This window comes from Bubalus bubalis, chromosome 2 (assembly GCF_019923935.1).
Source record: "Bubalus bubalis isolate 160015118507 breed Murrah chromosome 2, NDDB_SH_1, whole genome shotgun sequence".
NCBI classification, from domain to species: Eukaryota; Metazoa; Chordata; class Mammalia; order Artiodactyla; family Bovidae; genus Bubalus; species Bubalus bubalis.
The window spans coordinates 75962554-75981193 of NC_059158.1; the positions used below are offsets into that span (position 1 = coordinate 75962554).

At 40.6% G+C, this 18640-nt stretch overlaps 1 protein-coding gene across 6 annotated transcripts in view; it reads right to left on the reverse strand.

Moving 5' to 3' along the window:
- The window catches only part of RAPGEF4 (Rap guanine nucleotide exchange factor 4), a 334349-nt gene that overhangs the window by 205953 nt on the left and 109756 nt on the right, over positions 1-18640 (reverse strand). The window contains exon 1 of one of the 6 annotated variants that reach the window (XM_006063022.4): positions 5778-6583. The exons of the other annotated variants lie outside the window; for them this stretch is intronic. The gene's annotated coding sequence lies outside the window, so the exon portion shown is untranslated. Of the gene's footprint in view, positions 1-5777; positions 6584-18640 lie in introns of those variants that run through there. 6 annotated transcript variants of the gene reach the window in all.

The window sequence follows — 18640 nt, forward strand, 5'->3', positions numbered from 1 at the left end:
TGAGGAGAGATAAAAGAGTATGTGGCAAAGATAAAGGTTTTGTCCTATTTTTTTTTTTTTAAAGATGGGACTGGCCCTCTACACTCTGATAAGAAGGACCCCCTAGACATGAAAATCTGGAAGATATATAGGAAATAGAGGAAATTGTACACATGTGGAAGGAAGAGAAGAGGAAAACCTCTTCTAACTGGAGGAAAGGTAGGATGTATGAATACAAATGGGCAGTTTTAATTAATATATATTAGAATACATAAGGATAAAAGGATAATTGGTCTGCTGAACTCTGATTTGTACTGATTGTGGTGAGAGGTGGGAGGAAGATGACCCACACCACAGAGACTAGCTGCTCCACCTATGAAGGGATGAGAGGAGAGAGGAGTAAGAAGATGGGGTGAATTCGTGTGAAGCTGGGGAGAACAGAGGAAGAGAAAAAACTGACAGCTGCCATGAGGGGCCAGACTCTGGGGGGAAAGAGTGGTAAAAACAATTGTTAGAAAATCTAGCTATGTGTTCTGAGATTAGTTCTCCTCTTCATCTTGGTTAACTCCTTAAGAACCTTTCAGTAAAGACCTTCATTGTCTTCCAAGGCTTTCTGGGTCATGCTGCACTTTCACCATGTTGAACTGTCCTCAAAGCAACTGGCTTTACTCCAGGTTATGTAGGTAATAAGATTTGGTGGTAGGAAATTTAGATCTTGCATAGTAAGAGGTGAGACTGTCTGCTGAATGCGAGGTAAGGAAGTGGTTTGGTCAAAGATTGGGAGAAAGTAGAGAAGTTTTCACATGAGTGTTGGGGAGAATGGCAGGAGTGTCTTAGGGAAACCTAAGAATCACTTTGAGGGCTTCCCTGGTGGCTCAGACGGTAAAGCATCTGCCTGCAATGCGGGAGACCCGGGTTCGATCCCTGGGTGGGGAAGATCCCCTGGAGAAGGAAATACTCTTGCCTGGAAAATTCCATGGACAGAGAAGCCTTGTAGGCTACAGTCCATGGGGTGGCAAAGAGTCGGACATGACTGAGGGACTTCACTTCACTTGAAGAATCACTGAGCTATACTGAGGGGTCCAGTTGAGACTGAAGGTCAAAACTTTACCACAGCAACCATCTGGACAGTGGTTTTTCTCTGAAAGTGCTTAGCAGTATGGTTGGAAGCAGGAGAAAGCACTCAACTGGATTAAGCATTGGTATCCCGCCGTAGGTGTTAAGATTTTAACTTCCCAGTACTAGAAAGGTTCATGTCTAAGTATCCAATACTATAATGCCTGACAAATAGGAATTGCTCAATAGATCTTTACTGACTGGATGAACAGGAAAATTGAAAATACTGGTAAGAAGGTGTTGAAATAACAGGCCATGGTGTCCACAATTAATAGGGAAGGAAGTGGAGACAAGAGGGGGCTGAAAGGGGAAAAGTCAAGGGGACCAAAGGTTCCTAGGAGATTTCTCAGGTCTACCAGTCACATGAGCAGTATCACCACTCAAGAAACTTTGAGTCTTAAAGCACCCCCCAGCAGCTGACCCAAGAAGCTATTAGGCCCAGTATTGGCCTTTAGTTCTTACCAAGAGCAACAAGCACATCCTTACATACTATCATCCCTCAGTATCCATGGGGGATTGGTTCCAGGACACTCCCAACTTTCTGCAGATTCCAAAATGTGCAGATGCTTTAAATACCTTATATAAAACGGTGAAGTAGAGTCAGCCTTCCAAATCTGCAGATAAGGAACCTGGAGGGCTGCACACATTCCTCTTTTCAATGTTCAAAACTCCCTTAATACAGTAGAGAATAACACAACACTGTACAGCAACGATATGCCAATAAAAGCTAATTTAAAAAGAAAAAAAGTTCCCTGCATGTAATATCTTTCTCATTCATTCTTTAAACCTGCTGTTCCTCTTTGTTTATAAACTTTTGCCCTAGCTACCATAGGTTTCTTCTTTCTCCTTTATCTCTCATCCTCATTCACTTTCCATTTTCAATTGGTGAAAATAATCCTGGCCATAGCAGATACCGCTAAAGATGAAATTCATGATATGTCTGCAACATAGACAAGGAAATCCTTACATTTCAAAACTAAAGAAGTCAAAGTCTCTTACAGTCAGTGAAAATGGATACATTTAAAAATAGTCACAGCCCATACCTTCTTATAATCAAACTGCATTTTCCCAAGTACTTGCATTTTACACATTTTCCATTCTTAGACTATTGGTTATATTTTAATTATTAACATGTCTTTCTGCTATTAATATTTTATTGCAAATGTACACGATTTCTACAGCAGGATGAGTTGGGTCGACTTTTGAAAAGTAGCCCAAAGATGTTTACAGTAGTGTTCTGATGAAGGATTTGAAAAGGAACTTTTGGACTACAACCTATTTGCTGGGGTTTGGCATAGTCTTGATTCCTGCTTGAATTTCCTGAAAAATCACAATAAGTTATTTCAGGAAAAACAGTTGCCAAACTTTCTGACAAGTCACAATGAATGGTTAAATTCTGAAAGATCAACCAGCCATCTTTTGGCTCCCATCTCCTCTTTAAAACCAAGCTATTTTGAGAATTTCCATTCCTCATGCTCTTTTTCTTCCCAACCCTGACACTATTTGTATCCCCTCAGTGGCATTTTTTTTTTTTTTTGACTCAGGAAAACTTAAATAAGTTCCAAGATTGCAGAAGAGCCTTATTATTTGATGATTGTGGGTCTTGTCTGGGAAAAACTCCAAACAGAGATTTGCCATTTTAAGCAATTCCTTTGAATTCTCACTCTATTATCAGCAATAGTTCAGTATTATTGATGTATTATTGATTTTTTTTCCCTTCCATTTACATAAGTTAACTAGGCACTCCAATTTTCTCTTCTTGCTTATGTTTTCTTAGTTTTTAAGTCCCTGAAGGACTACATTGTTTTAGCTTTTTGAGTTTTGGAGAACACACACACATGATACCTTGCCATTATCACAAACCCATAATCTTTTCCCCTTCAGCACCATGACTATTTCTTCTTTATAATCTTCCTTCTTTCTCTTTACCCTACTTTAATATAATCAGCTGCCACATTCTGTCAATTTTCCCTTTAAAATCTATTTTAGGTCCATCTTTTTCTCTGACTTCCCACTGGCACTATCCTGCCACAGGCCATCGAAGGTTCTTTTACACTCTCCCAGCCAGCTTTCCCGCACCCTCCTCCCCTCTCCACACCCATCCCCATGCCCCGCCACACACTCAGTCCATATGGTCCATTATCCTGCTTAAAATATCCTGTGAGGGCAGGAAAGCATCTCCTATGCATTTAGGCACACCTCTTAATTCTCACAGTCCTGCATGATAAATGTGACTTTCCTCATGTCATAAATGAGGAAGCTGACTTGCCCAAAGGTTAAGCAGCTTGTCCCAAATCACCCAACTTGTAAGTGTTCCAGTCACTGGCCCTTAAATTTGAAGAGGGAAGAGTTGTCTGTGTCGTAACAGAAAAATAAAGCATTAACAGAACGGAGATTTGATATTTACTCTCTTTAAAGTCAAAGAATTAGACATATGTACAATTATTACCGCATCAAGGGCAATGACTGTCAAGAGGGGGTTTACACCAGACAAGTAGAAATCAGAACCTGCTCTCAAAGAATTTATAATCTAATTGGTCAGAGTATGCATCTAGTACATGCTGGATATACAGCACATGCTAAATAAATGCTTGCTCAAGCCAGGACCAAGGAATGGAAGGAGTTTGCTAGTCCCTTTCTGGCTTGTCGTAGGATGCTTCTTAATATAAAGGGCTCTGGCACTTCCTCCTAACCCAGTCCCAAAGAATATCAGAACAATACACTGTTGGGAAAAAAAAAAGACGTGGAGATTACTGGGCTGCCTTCCAGCCACAGACCTATTTATTTTTCCCTAACAACAAGATAACTATTGCTGGATATTATTATGGGATTTTTCCATATATCATTTAGTTAGGACAGTGACGGCCCATTGCAGCCTTTTAAAGTGCTCTGGTCTTCTGCCAGCTTACCTCACTCTACAATTTTATCTTTGGTTTTTATTTTTATGATTATCCAAACTTCCCATTGCCTCACCAATTCCTCATTTGACCACTGCTGCTGTGGACTACACACCTCGACAAAGACCCCTTGGAAAGGGTCTTTTTCACTTGCGGTGGGCTCCTTTGAAACAAGTTCTTGCTACGTTCAACATTTTGGCAAACAAGGACAAGTTCAAGGAAATGGGAGGCCGAACTCGACAGAGCACTGGGTGCAGCTGCTGGCCCAGCTGTGCAATGATTCTCAACTGGTCCATTACCTCCAAAACTCAACTATTCAGCACAGCCTTCCCTAGTCCAGCACTCCTGTTGGTCTAATATATTTGGCAACAGCCATTATTTCAGAAATGAATGCTCGTGTGTATTTATAGCAAATCGCGTGCCTGCTCTATCAACAATTAAAGAGATTAGGATTCAGCAGACATATTCCTCTAATTAGGACAAGATGGAAGATACAGCATACAGAATGCTGCAGTTTGGTCAAGGTTTATTCTTTCCTAACAAGACTGCCATGTTGTCTCCCATCACTCAAACGGCCCCTCAGTCCCAGGGCCACCCCATTCCCTGCATGACATGCACTGGGTCTGTCCCATAGAATTTTCAGGCAGGGGATTCTGTTTGCAACTGACATTTCCAGTTTCCCCTTCCTCCCTCCTTCAAACCACACCGGAGGCTTGAATGGACTGTTTCAAGGCTTGTTTTGAAAATAACGTGGACAGCACCATGTGGCCACCAAGTTCACTCAATTACGCCCTTTCCCTGGAGCTTTGGTGGATGCTATAAGCTCACACTTATGTGGTCTCTCCTCTGAACAAAAGCCTGAACTCAGTGTCTGGGCCATAAATTCCATCTTGCCTCGCTCTTGCCCATGCATTATTTAAGCAATCTCCTCGGTGAAGCCGGCATGAGAATTTCCCTCTGAGTAACAATCAGTGAGTGCCTTCCGCGCTGTTCTAACGGGAAATGTAGGCTATCTGAGAGAGTTCCACCCATTCACAGTCTTGATAATGAAATATGATAATCTAATTTGGTAAAAATAAACTGTGAAATCAGAGATTTGAAGCAAAAACTTTAAAGATGCAATTCAGACGAGCAATCAATGCTTATTCAGTTTCTGTACTATCTCAGCTTTCTCCCTGTGCAGATGCTTAAGTGATGCTAAATTAAATAATTGACAAATTTTTAAAACTGCTGGAAATTACCATCTGTACTTAATTTTGGAATATAAAAAGGTCCATAGAAAACACCCTTTATGATTATTTTGTCTAATAACAGATATGAAACAATACAAACATCCCAGTCATAAAAATATAATGCGTTTCAAGCAGTCTGGTTTACATATTCAAACAGTTTTTCAAAACAAAAGACCACAGGAGGAGTAAAAAGCTGGGTTACCAACCCGTCTTTTCAAATGAATGGCAAAAGAACTGAGTTTTCAGTTTAAAATCTATCCCTCTAGCCCTCACCTCCCCACAAAACCAAAACCAAAACCCCAAAAACTCACCCACAGGCTTGCTATAGACAGTAATGATCACATCACTTTTTCACATTTCTCTTCTGGATAAACCCTGGGCTTAACTGTTCTCTGTTAAGAACTTTATTAGGTTGGTATTCCATTTATACAAAATGAAGTCTAGGACTGTAAATAAACATGCTTGAGGCTTCCATGAAAACAGAGAAAGAGAAACAAGCTCCCTGCGTGGGAACACACTGGCAAATACGTGGATAAAACAAGCTGAAACTTACACCAGACTCTCCTCCCAGGTCCAGCTCAGCAGGAGCCCCTAAAGGTACATTCTAGATTTTTTTAATCCATGCTCTGCTCTTCTCACTGAGGGGACTACTCAGGCACATGGTCAAGTTGCAATCAGCTTCTCCCTCAGTGATGTATGAGAGCTGGGCTGATTTATCTCGTCTTTCTGCAGCATATTAGCACTAATGTTCCTGCGTCTGCATCCTACCTTTCTTGAGCCGTAGCCCGGGCTTTATCATTGGTAATCTAAATTAAAGAGCCAGTGAACAGAAAAGGGTTGTTGTCCCCCACCCCTCCCTGTTTTCCATGAAACAACTGCCAGGCAGTCATTCCCGGACAAGGATTCCACTGTTTATTCTATGGAGCCTTCTCTTCAGTATCCCATTGAGACTGGAAGACAATTGCAGAAGGAGAGGACCAGCGAGACTGTCTTAGTTTAGAGGCTTACTTATGACTTATTCTCAAAAACGGGGCCGATGGCCTCAGGACTTACTAGAGAAAGCTGTCATTTGCTGGTTTTTCAGTCTAGAATACAGAATCGACACTATTTACAACAACAGAGTAACTTGATCCCCCACTTACTGCCCAGGGTGCAGCACACCTTTCCGTGCCTTTTTTTGCCCCTGAGAAATCTCTTCCTTTCCCCACTGATGTTTATTTTATACATGCTTCAACGTTCAATTTAATGTGGAATATGAGTGCTATGATTTAGCAAGTTGAACACAAGAAGCATAAAGTCCTATAAAAAATGGAAAGGAAAAAAATCAAACAAATTATTAACCTTGTTATAACTTTCTATCAACAAACTAGCTGAAGCAGGAGCACAATGCTCTACTTAATTCACAAGCTGTCAGTTCCTGTAAGATACATTTAAAATTTTCTCCAGCTCCACAAATGTTTGGGAAGAGGAAACATATCAATAAATTTTCATAGGAAAGTTTTTGATCTCTTGAAAATGCTGCCATCTCAGCAGCACCTCAGTGCTTTTAACTCAGGTTTCCAACAACTACTGGAATACTACCAGGCTTGTTTTCACATTTGAAGCAACAAAACTTCTTCAACAGCTGTTAGGCAGCAGCATTTGTGGGTAACTATAGTAAGTTTCATCTTTATTTTTGGGTATTTTGTTAAAACATTGTTTTAATAATTTTAGACATGTATACTGCATTTTTAATTTTGCTTTTGAAAATTAATAAACTATGACACAGACATATAATATAGACTTGCCACTTTTCATAGATTTAGAATATTAAATTCTCTAGTTCCTTGATAATAGCATTGCTTCGATTTTTCATTATCAAAACTATATCTGTTGTCAGAAACGCAACATACTCACATTCCAGGCCCTTTTGTCCCCTCCAACCCCTTCAAAAAAAATTTTAATCTCGAACTTTCTGCTTCCCAGCTCTTTTCAGAGTTGCAGTCAAGACAGTACACTCAGGAGGGTTCCTTGAAGACTATCCAGAGTATCAATTCTAGATTGTATCTCTGGGTTAAATTTTTCACATTTATATGAATTTCTACACTCTAGAACTTGTTTATATTCTCCACAAACATCCAGGGTAATTATTTAAAATTTTAAATTTGGGCTTGTCACTCAGTTGTTTAAAACTCTGCATAGCTTCCCGTTATTCTTAGGATGAAAGCCAAAATCTTTATCACAGCCTTCAAGGACTCAGTTTTACTTCACTCGGAAGATAAGCCCACCTTCCCAGAACTGACTGGCTGGGATTCAGAACCATCAATCAATCAAGTATTGAACCCTTGCTCTTTACTGGCCAGTCAGCTCTGAGCATGGTATCCGAGCACCAGTATGGGATGCTGAGAGAATTCCAAAAGCAAACATATGGACCTTTTCTTTTAGTTTGAAAGTAACATACATGAATAAGATCTTATTAGTTCACATGTCAGCTTATAAACTATGACAAAATCAATATGAAGCAAGTCAGACTCAAACATGCAAAGTGAAGATAAAATCAAGAGTAAAAACAATAAGATGAAATTAAACATTGGATGAATGTTAACTGAAACTGACAGGCTACAGGAGAAAAGGGGAAACAAGAAGAAACTCCAAAATAAGTATTGCTCAAGCTTGGTATTCTTAGGCTTCCAAGGTCTGTGGCTCACATGAGCTAAATTAGACTTACTTTTTTTAAAATCAGCTATTCCATGACTGTGCTTATGGGATTCTTCCTAAATAATTCCTAGATTTTCATTACATTACTGTTGATATTACTCTCTTTCAAAAGTCCTCTTTATTTTCGTCACGAAAACAACTATAAACTTCATCAGTTTCTAAATATGATGGCCAAGGAGCCCAACAACACAGAACCATGAAAATATGGTCTTTTTCATAACCTGAAGATCTACTTTGCAGTTAACCAAGAGCAACATGATCCTTTCATGCAACTTGTATGTATGTTCATACATAAAATAATGTAAAGTCCCAAAGACATACGAAGCATCCACTAACAAAGGCTTGACATAGTCCAGTGTGTTAGGCATTGACACCACAAGGCCCATGAATCCCACAATATGTGCTATTCTTCTCGCCACTGTTCAAATAATTTATACCATTAAAACCTCCCCTTGGAAGAAATTCTAAGACTCTGAAACCAAACTACTGTGTTCAATTCACAACTCTGCCATTTACCAGCTGTATGATCTTAGGTAAGATACTTAAACTTATTGTAGCATGGGTGTGTTAAATTTATCTGTAAAGTGGGATAATGAGAGTTCTGCTTCTGGTCATGTATGTAACACCTCAGTTTACAACAATTATAAACTCCAAATAAAATATTAAAAACAACTACTATTTGAAGGCACTGGAGAGTGACCACGAGCAGGCAGAAACTCATGGGAGGTTGACACTTGGAAGAACAGTTCTCCATAAATTACCCATTTTTAAAGACTGCTTTACAACTAAGGGCGGGCCCAGTTGGTCAGTTCTGCAGAGTCGCTATATCTCAGGTAGAACTTGCCATCTTACTGGTTGGAGAATCAGAGGATAGAGTTCAGAGAGAAGACAGAAGCTGACAAAATGAAGGAGGAAATACAAAGAGAAAAGGAAGCTCCAAATTCAATATATAAAATCGGATAAAATTTACAGCTGATGCCAATACTAGATATATGTGGAACAGATTTCAAGCAGCCCAGCTAAGGTGAAAAGAACCAACCAGATTCTGCTACTATCTGTCACAGGGAAGACATATTTGGAATTTGGAATTCAAGTTCCATCAAGTTAATTACCTGTTAAAATAAAAAATTTAATATTCTTGATGGGTATATAACCAAATTCAGAAGCTCTATAACATTCCACTCATAGTATCCACAGTACATTCCAAAATTACTAGTTATGCAAAGAATCAGAAAAATGTAACTCGTCCTCAAAAGAAATGGTAATTCATAGAGACCAACTCTGAGATGTTGAAGATATTAGAATTAGCAAACAGAGTTTAAATCTGTTATTATAACCGTGCTAAAGGATATTTTTAAATTCACAGCAGAGAAAAGTAAATTACAAAAAAAAGAACCAATTGGAAATTTGATAACTAAAAGATACAATATCTGAAAAAAATTTCACTGGCTAGTCCTAACAAACAGAGGAAAGTAATAAGTATCAGTGAACTTGAAGACAGAAAAATATAGATTATCCAATCTGAAGTGGAAAAAAAACTTTAAAAATGAAAAAAAAAACCTCATGTTCTAACTGAAATTCCAGAAAAATTGGAGAGGAAAGAATTGGCAAGAAAAAAAAATTGGGAGAAATAATCCAATTTTGCCAAAATTTGGTTTAAAACACAGCATAAGTTTGCAAATTCAAAAATTCTTGTAATCTTCAAATAGAATAAATAAAGAACAAAACAAAGTAAAAAATCATGCCAAGGGACATCATATTCAAACTGCTTAAATTCAAAGATAAAGAGAAAATCTTGAAAGCAACCCGGGAAAAATGCCACGAACAGGAGAAAACAATACTAATTTCTCATCACAAGTAATGGAAGCTAGAAGATAACATAGTGAAACCTTTAAAGCACCAACGGGAAAAAACTGTCAAGCTAGAAGTCTGTATCAGGCAAAAAAATTCTTAGACAACGAAGGCTTCCATTGTTTGCAGATAACACAACTGTTTCTAGTCGTGTCTGATTGATTGTGACCCTTTGTAGCCCATCAGGCTCCTCTGTTCACGGGATTTCCAGGGCAAGAATACTGGAGTGGGTTGCTATTTCCTCCTCAGGGGATCTTCCTGACTCAGGGTTCTTCCTGACCCAGGGATCGAACCCAAGTCTCCTGCATCTCCTGCACTGCAGGCAGATTCTTTACCTGCTGAGCCACCAGGGAAGCCCTCATAGAAAAATCGTTAAGAAATCTAAAATTGGTGAATAGTACCTATCTCATAAAGTTGTTATCAGAGTCAAATGAATTTAAATTTTAAATTCAGAACTGTGCCTGACACCTAGTAAGCACTATATATGCATTAAAAAAATTTTTAAATACATCTAAATATAAAATCTGGGAGTGTTACATATTAGCTTATTAACAACAAGTACAGATTTATTTGTCAGAATAGCTAAAAGAGAGGCTACTTTAAGGAATAAGATTATCTTTAGTCGGTGGTCCAGGTTATGAAAATGTTAGTCACTCAGTTGTGTCCAACTGTTTGCGACCTCATGGACTGTAGCCCACCAGGCTCCTCGTCCATAGAATTCTCCAGGCAAGAATACTGGAGTGGGTTGCCATTTCCTTCTCCAAGGTTATGAAAGGGTTCAGGGCAAATAATACTTGGGAGGCCTAGAGAATGATCAGTCCTGGCATTCCTAAAATAGGAAGATGAAGTTTGTTATGGAGGTCAGACTGTTTGTTACAGTTTGTTACTGTCTACAGAGTTACAATTTTATATGTGATCTATTATGTGTATAAAATTATATAAACTAATCCAGTTGTGTCTAATGAGCAAATAACTTGCTGTGACCTATGTAAGTACTCTCCTGGCAGAATATCCATGAAAGACTTGAAGTGAAAAAAAGGCAGTTTGTATAATAGTATATTTACACTATAACATAATTTTCAATGCAAAAAAGATATGCAAATATGATAACTGCATTGCGATGTACATAGAAAAATTTCTGGAAACACCCAAATAAAAGTGTTAATTAGTAGTAGAGAGCCCTAGATAGTGGGAGCAGAAAGGACTTTAATTTTTTACTTAATATCTTTGGCATAGTTTGAATTTTTAAAAATATTGATATTTTTACTTTGTAATTAAAAAAATAAATTCCTTACAGAAGCAAAAAATGCATCAACACTAGAGTATTTGTTTCCTAAGTCAAGTAAGATGAAAAGGACCCTTCCTTTGTGTTCTTTAAACAAAGGTAGTTTTATTTTAGACATCAAGAGCATATTCCAGATGTTTTTGCCCCTAAAATCCCTCCCAGCATCGCACTTGATGGGGATGAATTAAAAACCCCGGTCAGGTCAAAGTTCCAGTCTGTCTTCTCAGGTGGGCTCATTAGAATAGACAGCACTGAGGCAGCGAAGGTCCTGATGCCCCTGCGAGTCCACTTCACCCTAACTCACGCTTTCTGACTTCTGAACCAATCCAGGAACTGGTTTCCCCTACTCCTACCCCTGCATGCGTGGAGTCATGGAGACGAATCCAGATCAGAGACAACCCTTCACCTCAAGAGGTACAGAATTTTAAGCAGAATGACCTTAGAAAATGTTTAATTCATCCACAGACAACCAGCCACTCTCCAGGTAAGGAAACAGAAGTCTACAGATAAAACTTGCTCAAGATCGCAGGGTTACTAAGTGTACACAGCAGGGCTTTTGAGCCCCAGGGTAGCATCCTTTTTGTGATGATGGAGAAAGGGTCTAAAAGGTCCTATTGGTGCTGGACCAGGGGCTATGCCTTCATAAACAGAGTATATACTAGGATGTAGGTTTGACCAGGAGCGGAAGAGAGTCATCTTCCTGCCTTTATCACAGACCTTCAACCTGGACTGCAAACACCAAAAAGTGACTCTGTTATTCATTTACTCTCATTACTAGTGTTCCATAAGATGCAGATACACTTTCTCTACAAGTAATCCATTAGTACAGAAGAGGGAAGGTTTCCTATTCGAGATGTGCTTTCTGGCCACATCATTCAGAGATGCTTTTAGTATATAACTCACACTAATGAAGGTCTCTTGTTAGAATGTTTTCCACATTTTGGTCAGGCAATAGGAAACCTGGAGAAATTTAAATTAATGCAATGTGTACTACTATGATCTATCATATTTGTTTTTTTTCCCTCTATAGTGGGAGTTATAAGTCAGTTTCTAAAGTTTAAGAGGTAAACCAATAATTAGGTTCTGGAATTACTTAGAATCAATAAATCTGAGACTGATTTAATCAAATTGTCTTGCAAACCTGTCCAGAACCATAAAGGTATCCCCTCATTCCTCTCCACTAAAAAAAAAGAAAAACTCCCAAAGAACAGTCATGAGAGCACTCGTGGCTTTTACATACATAAAAATCCGTATGTAAGATCTAAAATAATGGATATGCTGTAAGAAATCTTTCTTACTATTTATCAAGACAAGTTCTCTAAAACCTCTCCTAGAGGTGGTTATTTATTAACATTGATTTCTGGCTATAATAATCACAGAATAATAAAACTGTTGCCTGGATTCAACATCACATTTTTCCACTAATAGCAGAGAAGCTTTCCAACAAATTATTGTAAGTTCCTCAAATACATTAGAAATATGATTCCTTTACGTGTACCCTCACATCTGCAAGAATACATCTTGGGATTAAGGAGATGAATACCTACATGCATTGTAAGAAGCTAAATGAGGATACATAAGTAGCAGCCCCTGGCTAGACATGAATGCTACTCACATTTATTATGCCACTTGCCCCCCTCCCAGACACTTCATTACTAATGATTTTCCAACACAAAAGCTTTTAAAAACTTTGATCTTTTGTGAAAATTCAGTAGGATAATAAAAACCTTCCAGCTGAACAAACAGACTAGGGCAGAAAGATCATCTCCTTAGCATTTGCCACAAAAAGTATCATCTGCCCTGACTCCACCCTGGTGTTTCATTAAAGTGGTGTCGTTCAAAATATGCAAATGACAGTAATAATTTGAGCAAACAAATGAATTAGGTGAGCCTCTATAGGCAATTTACTTGGGGTAATTAAGAATGCTAAGTCAAACAAATTATTACTTTAAATGGCAAGTAAGCTTTAATTAAACTTGATTTCTATACTAAAATGAAACTACTAACCCAACAGAAGGCATCCTGTGTGAATTAAAAGGCAAAGTGCCAAGAAGGGAAAAAAACTATCGTACGCTCTGCTTTTTGATTCACCAGATTAGGACCAGGTAAAACTGTATTCTCACTGGAACAAGCTCACAGAAAAATATTTCTGTGCATGAATTTAGTATTGATATAATGCATTTGGGGTGCCTCAAGCACTAATGTATTTTAAATGGTAAGGATGCCAAGAAAAATTAGAACCAACCCAAACCAAAGGTAATTTCTCTCCAACTAGCATCTCAAATTTTTTCTACCATTAAGAAAGGGAAACCAGCAGACTGTAGCCCACACAGATTAAGAGTTCTTCCTAGGGGTTAGGGGAACATGGTGACCCATAGGAGAGCCTCCACAGCGATGCTAGCCACCAATCAAACATACATGTGTATGATGGAGCAAACCAATGGGCCCCAATCGATAAACATGGAAATAAAGGTGCCCAGAGAGGGAGGAAAATCTCCAGAACTATCCTGAGATGGACTAGGCTAAAGCATGATCCTATTAAAGTAGATTATACTTGTGTATTTGCTCCTACAGAACAATATAATAATTACAGACTATTTTGAAAGCTTTAAGTCTTCTCTGAGACTAGACATAAGTACATCACTTCTCTCTTTAATGCTTTGTCCCAGTACCTGTAATGGGACTCTGATTAGACCCCAGCCACCAGCACTGGCAAGCAGAAAAGCCCTCACAGAACCACCTGTTTTCTTCTCCACATGGAGCACCTCTCCTGGTTTAGCCTCCTGGGTCTTCACTCTTCCAGCCCAGTGCTCCTCAGGAACACACAAGCTGAGTCCCGTCCTCTCCGCTCCTGGCTTTCCGGTCAGGCCGGGTGACCCAGGGCAATCATCAAGGAAGAAGCTATGAGTAGGAGCAGGTGGTGGCCAGGCACAGCAGGGAGGGCCCTGGAGAAGTCATTCTAAGTCACTGCCTCTGGCACCTGGATCCAGTCACCTGCCACACAAGGCCATTTTCACACGGTCTCGCTAAAGAGTCTGCCCTCAGGGGGGACCCTAGGTATACTATTATAATATTCATGACCATAGGAAGGAGTTGGTGTCAACCCTGTGTTCCAAGGAGCAGAGAGAACTCCAGACTACTCCATTTTCTCTTCTGGACTTGTGCCTTCTCTCTGGAGAGGCAGCCATGAACTGACCTGAGGCCTCTCCTCCTATCTGATCCCACCCCTGGCCAAAGCGGGATTCATTCATCCAATAACCACCAGGCACTGTCAACATGGCTTCCCTGGTGGCACAGATGGTAAAGTGTCTGCCTGCAATGTGGGACACCCGGGTTCGATCCCTGGGTCGGGAAGAACCCCTGGAGAAGGATATGGCAACCCACTCCAGTACTCTTGCCTGGAAAATTCCATGGACAGAGGAGCCTGGTAGGCTACAGTCCATGGGGTCTCAAAGAGTCGGACACGACTGAACGACTTCACTTTCTTTCTTTCACTATCAACATGTCGGGCCCTACACTGTGCTCAGAGCACAGAGCAAGACATCGTCGCTGTTCTCAAGCTGCCCATATTCCACAGACAGGCAAGAGACACAAAGAAGAATTACAAAATAGTGTGCTGGAAAGAGGATGGAATGCTCGCATCTGAGGAGCAAGACAGTCAGGGGAGGGGACAGCCTGTGACTGAACCTCAGTCCCATTGGAACGTGTCCACCCCTCCAACCCACCAGAAGGGGAGCAGTGCCTGACATGAGAGAACTTTGTCTCTCAAGTTAGAGCAGAAATTCCAAGAGTGCTGGGGGCTTGGTGTGCTCTGAGGGCTCAAGAAGTGTTTGCTGAATAAATGAATGATTTAAGAATCTGGACCTGCCCCTGGGACATTTGGGGACAGAATCTTGGCTAGTGAGGATCTCAGAGGTCATCTGATAACCCACTCCTCTAGAATGTATAGATAAAAGACTTATTTCAAAATATCTGCACAGAGGAAGTGTGCTGGGCCCATGCAACGTGTGCAGGTGGAATGGATAGATATGATGTGGTAGATCCAGTCAATGAAATATTATTTGGCAATAAAAAAGAACTCCTGACACATACTACACCCTGGATGAATTTCAAAGGCTTCACTCTCAGGGCAAGTAGCCAGACACAGAGGCCACGTGGTATCTGGTATCCCTGATAAGAAACATCCAGAAAAGGCAATTTTAGAGAGAGAGAACATGGACCAGTGGTGCCTGGGGCTGGGGGTAGAATGAGATTAACTATAACTAGGTATGAGGGTTCTTACCAGAAGGATAAAACTGTTCTAAAACTGGACTACGGTGACAGCTGTACCAGCCTGGACACAGACTAACGGAATTGTATACTTGAAATGGGTGGGTTTTATGATACATAAAATATACCTGAACGTTGTTTAAAAGTGTTATAAGAGGAGTCATAAGTTATACATTTATACTCATGCTGGTATGAAGGGGGCTGCTACATGTTTGCAAAAACAAAAAAAGCCCAAATTTGAAAGAACCCCCACCCCATCTGCTCATTCCCACCCTCAGGGCCTTCCATCCCCCTTCCTAAAAAGTCTGCTTGTAGACACAAAGCAGATTAGTGGTTCCAGGACTGGAGGGAGTGGGGATGGGAAGTGGCTGCTTAATGGGAATGGTTTCCTTATGAGGTGTTGAGTCAGTTCTGGAACTACAAAGTGGTGATGGTTGCAAAATATTATAAATGTACTTAATGCCACTGAATTGCACCTTCAAACGGCTAAAGCGGTAAATTTCATGTTATGTGTGTTTTACCTCAATTTTTTTTGTAAATCTCCTTTTTTTTAAAGGCCGTGTTTGAGGAACATTTTCACATTTCCTTTCCATCTGCCAGATGCATTCCCCAGTAGCCACAGAGGGGCCAGCTGCTGTCCCCAGCCGCCTCGTGTCAGGATGTCTTAGTCCAGGTGACAACATAGCTCTCAGCAATTTGTTTGCTGCATGCTCTCCTCATTTTTTTTCCTGGTTGGTAAACATCAGATATTAATTTAAAAAAAAAAAACAAACCTGGGCTTGGTTTGCATTTTAATTCTGCCCAGTTGAAACTGGCTGGCACCATTCAAAACAACACAGGAAGGGACGTTCCCAAGCTGTCAGACCATCTCATTAAGTGTTGCTCCAGAGGCTTCCTGACTCCCTGAAAGTGTAGGAGGCAGTGACTCCTCCTGGCATGAATTTAACCATGCCGTATTATGAAATACCTGCTGCTCAGTCAAAAATTCTGCAGATCCACAAGGCTCTAGGGCTGCCTGTTTCCACAGAACCCAAAAGCCCGCCTCTCCTGGAATCACTTCCATGTGGTTCCTATGGCAAATGTCCTAGGTCGCTGGGATCAATGATAATTCCTGGATTACTTCTTTCACTGATATCATTGGCCTCAGGATTTCTATCCGGAGAAGGCAATGGCACCCCACTCCAGTACTCTTACCTGGAAAATCCCATGGACGCAGAAGCCTGGTAGGCTGCAGTCCATGGGGTCGCTAAGAGTTGGCCACGACTGAGCAACTTCACTTTCACGCTTCACTTTCATGCATTGGAGAAGGAAATGGCAACCCACTCCAGTGTTCTTGCCTGGAGAATCCCAGGGACAGGGGAGCCTGGTGGGCTGCTGTCTATGGGGTCGCACAGAGTCGGACACAACTGAAGCGACTTAGCAGCAGCAGCAGCAGGATTTCTATCAGACAATCTGAAGGGTGTGTTAAAACATTCTTTCCTATTCCCCAATGGGACAACAGTTGCTAAAGAATTTAGTCAGTTGCCCATAGATGCCCACTGATTTAGAGCTAGAACCAGGGTCTGAACATGCTCAGGACTCATGTATTTGATTGCTGTACATAGGAAGTAAGAATGTTGAGTTGTAAAATATTTTCTACCTCAAAGATTACATTAAACTGATACTCTCATTTTAGAATTGCTTAAAATATACCTGGTATTGAATGAACTAGAAAAAAAAACCTTTCAGGTTTCCAGTTGTGAAACAGTATTTGGAGAGCAAGTACTAAATGCCAAATGTCTAAAAGACCTCCTCAGAAGAAATCCTTACTGCCAGCCCAAAATCACAGGAACACACTGTGGCTGAATGTTTAAATTGTGTTTTTTAGACACTGGATAATTTTCTGACCATTAAAGATAATCACAGCCAAACCCAACAATAAAAGTAATTGAATCTCATGCTTGAGAAGCACACAGCTGATTCACGGTGAGGAGGAGGAGACGAAGGAAGCGCACGAGAGGAGGTCAGAAACCCAGGAGTAATTTTCCCCCCTACGTTGAGCAGAGCCTGCCCACACAGTGGACAAACCAGCGATGGAAGCCTGTCTTTACTGCCTGAGTGCCCGTCCCCGCTAGGACCCACACTCCCAGGTGGCACCTGAAAACCATCTACAGATGTAAGAGATTTAACCCAGACTCTGCTCCAGGTCAAGTCATTAGGATGAGGTTTCCAGGAGAGGACAGAGCGAGGCCACCGGCACTCAGGCCTTGGTAGACTGTGCCTGCTCCAAGGCTCCCAGTGCACTGCGCACACAGGGCACCTGACAGTCCCGGAAGTGCACAACGACCAACCGTAAGATTCAGCCTACCTTGAGGAGTGTGCATGAAAGTTTTTGCCTTACATTTATACCAACTGCATTAAATCTAAAGATGCCACACTGACCCTGACTGAAAAGGATTTACAAGCTAATGGCAAAAATACTAGCAGCCATCAGAGATAAGCTAACCAACCAGTTGGTGTCAGAGCAAGGTCTGTTTCTGCAAACATTTCATGTGTACCTATTTTGAGATCAAGCTGGTGGTCACAGAGAAGGTCTCAATGTTTTGGCCAGAAAAGAGATCCTCCTGTGGGAGCCTTGGGTAACTTTCGAGCATCAGTATTCTCATCTATAAAATGGGTATTCGGGGCCACAATCTCAAACACATGAAATGCCTGCAATGGTGCTCTGGTCATTAGCACCAGTTTGTCCCAGCTGACAAACCAGCATCAGCTCATAGACATGCGGCCTTCAGTTGATTCCAGTCCCAAACCATCCTCTGAACTGCCCCGGACAATCCTACATGGAGCAGAAACAAACTCCCTGCCCAGCTACCTACTATGCTTGATCCTAGTTGCAGATTCATGAGCAAAAGAAGAGTATGATTGTTTTAAGTGACTATGTTGGGGTGGTTTGTTATGTAGCAATAGGTAACCGGAATAGACTAAAATGCCCTCCCCTTCTTTTTGGCTTTCTCAAATCCTACCTGGCTTTCAAAAGCTCAGTACAGATCTCACCTTGTTCATGATCTTAAGCTCACCCCAAATGATCTCTGTCTCTCTCTTGCTTGAAGCTTGAACAGCACTCAATAAAGACCTACCATAATGGACCATAATCTCCTTGAAAGAGAAGACCATGCCTCTGTTTATTGAGAACACTTTCCTATCACTTATCAGAATACCTTATACATAATAGGAGGTCTCTCTCTCTCTCTCTCTCTATATATATATATATATCTCAATGGATAATTTTCTAGTCTCCAGAGTAAAATGCATATTGTAGGTACTTACATGATATC